Source organism: Equus asinus, chromosome 20, assembly GCF_041296235.1.
Source record: "Equus asinus isolate D_3611 breed Donkey chromosome 20, EquAss-T2T_v2, whole genome shotgun sequence".
Lineage (NCBI taxonomy): Eukaryota > Metazoa > Chordata > Mammalia > Perissodactyla > Equidae > Equus > Equus asinus.
In genome coordinates this window covers 13137369-13141468 of record NC_091809.1, presented here as the reverse complement: position 1 = coordinate 13141468, position 4100 = coordinate 13137369, and the positions used below count along the sequence as shown (strand labels likewise).

At 59.5% G+C, this 4100-nt stretch overlaps 1 long non-coding RNA gene across 1 annotated transcript; it reads left to right on the top strand.

The window, feature by feature from the left end:
* Nucleotides 1–699: 699 nt before the first annotated feature.
* LOC123279010 (uncharacterized) lies at nucleotides 700–2817 on the top strand. Its single transcript, XR_006516790.2, has 3 exons — nucleotides 700–822; nucleotides 1722–1934; nucleotides 2196–2817. It is a non-coding gene; the product is annotated as an uncharacterized lncRNA (long non-coding RNA).
* The last annotated feature ends 1283 nt before the right edge of the window (nucleotides 2818–4100 follow it).

The window sequence follows — 4100 nt, the reverse complement described above, 5'->3', positions numbered from 1 at the left end:
CTGGAGGGCCTCGGGTGGGCGATGTGGGCAACATCCCTGTCTACTGTGGGGGGGGGGGAGGGCAGAGAGCGAGCTGTGGGAGCTGTATTCTCTTTCTGTATAAAATGGATCTCATCGAGTACTTACCTCCCAGATTATGAGGAATAAATGAATTAATAAATGTAAGGCATTTACTCATCATGAGACCCACCCTAGGTATTATCCAAGAGAAACAGAAACTTAGGTGCACACCGAGACCCCGAGGAGCATGCTAACAGCAGTTTTATTCCCAGTCATCCACAGCTGCCAAGACCCAGCTACCCAGGATAAGTGGGGGTCAGTCCACAGGATGGACGACTAGTCAGCAGGAAAGAGAAACTAACTAACCCTGAACGTACCATGCTCAGGGAGAGAAGCAGACACAGAAGGACACACAGCGTGTGACCCCATTGCCGGGAAACGTCTGGAACAGGCCGATGCACAGACAGAGAACAGGCTCGTGGGCGCCAGGGGCTGGGGAGGGCGTAGGGGTGACTGCTGATGGGGACAGGTTGCTTTTTGGGTGATAAAAATGTTTTGGAATTAGAGGTGGTGATTGCATGACTGTGAATACACTGAAAACCGCTGAATTACACGGTTTAAAAGGGTCACTTTTATGGTATGTGAATTATACCACAATTTAAGAAAAAGGAACTTACTTAGGCATGCGCCGACGTGGGTGGGTCTCAGAAGCATTACGGTGAATTTAAGGAACAGACTCATGAGGCTGCATCCGGTGTGATCATATGTCTGTGACCTTCTGGAAACCATCGAGCCGGAGCTGATGAGGGGCTGCAGAGGCTGGTAATGGGGCGAGGGGATTGCCCGCACAAAAGGGCGGGAGGGGGCCCCGGGACGAGGCGCCCACTCTTAGTCCTGACTGTGAAGGGTTCCACGACTACCCGTTTGTCAGGACGCATCAATTCTACACATAAAAACCAGGACTTTGCTCTCTGTGCGTTATACCTCAGTAAACCTCGTTAAAAAGTAAATGTGAGGTGTTTAGAAAAATGCCCCATACATAGGAAAGAAACAAGAGACGATAAGTGTGACTATTATTGCCGTCGTTGTTGTTGTTATGTGTGTGTGTGCGTGCGTGTGCCCCCAAGGGCATGAAACTAGCTGCCCAATGTGGAGCCTGGATTCTAAGGACAGTTGGAGCACTGGCCTCACCTCCCCAACACACACATACATACGCTCAAAACACCACACACACACACACACACACACGGATACACGCAAGCACATGTGTGCACAGAAATGTGTGTGCTCATCCACGTGCACAAAACACATTCACACACATGCATGCACACATTTATACACATACACACGTGCTCCCTGGCAGGGGAGAGGCTCCCAGAGCCCCATCTGGAGGCTGGGGAGGGAGCATCTGTGACAGGAAGGGGCCTGCGAGTGTCGAGTGGCTGTGTGTCCCAGATTGGGTCTGTCTGCCGCGCGTGTGTGTCTGTCTGCCGGGGTGGGTGTTTCTGGGCCTCGGGCCTCTGTGTCTGGCTCCAGGACGCAGACAGGCTCCCCTCCCCCCCCGCAGGCCGCCTCCTCCCAGCTCTGTCCTCCACCATCCTGTCCCCACCCTGCCGGCCACCGGCCGTGGGAACCTCCTGTTTTTGGCTGCAAGGGGATGAGAAGGAAGGGGGGCCCCGCAGGGGATCTGCTCCTCACAGCCTCCCCCTCTCTTCCCACAGGAAGGCCCGCCCCTCTCTGGGCCTCAGTTTCCCATGTTGCAAAATGAAAGGATGGTTTCTGGGGGGGATCCGGCAGCCGCTGCTCCAAGCCTCGCATCCTGCACGGCTCTGATCCTGCCAACTCTGGCTGCATGTTTTCTGGAGCCCTCGGCAGACAGTCTAGGCCCCAGGAGAAGCTCCAGTGGTGGGAACCCCAGGCCATGAGGCCACCTGGTAAGAGAGTCTGGGGAGTGGGGTGTGGGGCTTGCCGCGCCCTGAGGAACCCCTCCAAAGTCAGGCACGGACACCCAGTGGCCTCTGAAGGGGGGCCCCAAGGGGGTGGCCGAGTGGATAGCACAAGCAGATTGCAGAGAGAGAAGAGGGAAAATCATGTGCACAGAAATGTGTGTGCATCCACCTGGCCCTGCTTCCTGCAGGTGAATGAATTCAAGCGGACTCAGGTGTTTCCTGATCAATGCGCGTGTGTTCCCACAGGTGTGTGCAGGTGTGAGCTTGTTCACACCCCTGAGTACGTGTCTAGAATGCCGGTCCAAGGAGGTTTTTGTTGTTCCCGGATGTAGCAGCGCCCAGCCCATCTTACACACTCAGTACATAGTTGCAAAATGATGTGTCCGTTAGTGCATTTTGTTCACTCCACAAATATTTATGGAGCGCCAACCAACTGTCAGGCACTGAAGCAAGGCGGTGAGCAAAGCCGACAGATGTCTGTCCTGTAGCCTCAGGACGAATATAGGCCCCCCCGGGCCACTGCATGTGTCCTGTGGTTCGTGTGCAGCACGCAGGCATAAACCTGTGCGTGCACGAGGATGCACGTTTGTACTCAGGGTGCAGAGTTCCCACCCGCGTGGCCCACAAACATGCATGCACACAAGCGTGCGTGCACAGGTCCACAGGTGCCTCCTGGGCGGGCATGTGCAGGCTGCGGCCTGGCCCTCCTTGGCATTGCCCGCCCGCCCTGCCCATCTGCCGAGAGTGCCCGGGGCCAGGTGGGGCCGGGCAGGCCCGGAAACCTCTCCCAGCTGCTGTGCCCAGTTTCAGGGAAGCCACCCGCTGGCGTCCTGCCCACAGAGCTCGCCTGCCCTTGCACCTGTGCCCCGAGCTTCCAGGAAGGCCGCGGGAGGCCCCACCCCCAGTGCTGCACGCCTGAGTCCGCCGCACAGACCCAGACACTGCAGGGGGGTGTGCAACCCACTTCCTCCCACACCTTCCGAGCCCCTGACGGCCAGACTAGAGAAGACTCCAGCAGAGCAGAGTCTCTGCAAGTGGGGTCAGCTGAGGCATACACAAGGGACCCGAGGAGAAGGTCCCAGCTCTCTGCTGGGCACCCCATGCCGCTCCCACCCCACGTCAGTGTGTGCACCCTTCATGGCCTGGGCGCCCGCGCCATGTGGATCTCTGCACACAGCGGGTGTTTGCAGGCATAGGGGCTCTGCACAGTGACCCTGTGACCCAGGAAAATGTTCGCACCATCCTGATGACCTCACGTGGTGCATGTTAGAATAGCTGTGCACACACTAGGGTGTTTAACCACAAAGGAATGCATGCACAGATGAGGGCATTGGAAAGTGTGGGACGTCTCCGCTAATGGATATTTGTGAGTGTCTGTGCCTGTGCACAGTGAGTGCGTGCACACTCAGGGGCAACACACAGTGGGTGTTTGAATGTGTCTGTACGTAGTGGGCATTGGCACACATAAGAGTATCTGCTCTCTGTAGGTGTTTGAATGCAGGCGGGGGTCTGCACACAATGGGAATTTGTACGCAGGTGGGAGTCTGCACACAGTGGGCACACAGGAGAGGGGCTGCACAGTGGGTCTCACATGCTGGCGCACGTCTGCACACAGTGTTTGCACGCAGGTGGGGGTCTGCACACAGGCTTTGCATGCAGACCGTGGTCTGCACACAGTGGGTGTCTGCACGCAGGAGAGGGGCTGCACACAGTGGGACTTGCTGCATGCCCGCCACACCCGGTGCCGCCGGGCACACGCTGGTTGCTGCCCGCGTCCCCGCAGTCGGCCTCCCCACCCGTGCGCCCGGCCGGCCGGGCAGGTCAGGCGGCTCCGGCGGGGCGTGGGGCGGCCGACGGGGCAGGAGGCTATTCCGGGCGCTGGCGCGGTGCCCGGGCCCTGCGCGCCAGGCCGCCCGGGGAAGGCGCCGCTCACAAAAGGAGGGTCTGTGCAGACGCCCCGCCCTCGGCCCGGCCGCCCGCCGCCAGTGGCTGGGGGCAGGGAGACGCCACCGGGGCCGCCGCCGGCGCGGACACCCCCCGCCCCGGGGGCGGCCGCAGACACCGCGCCTGGCGGGCACCAGAGGGAGGCTGGCACCGCCGGGCACGGGAGGAGGTCGGCGGCCGGCGCTGTGGGCTCCGGTGTGCAGGGGC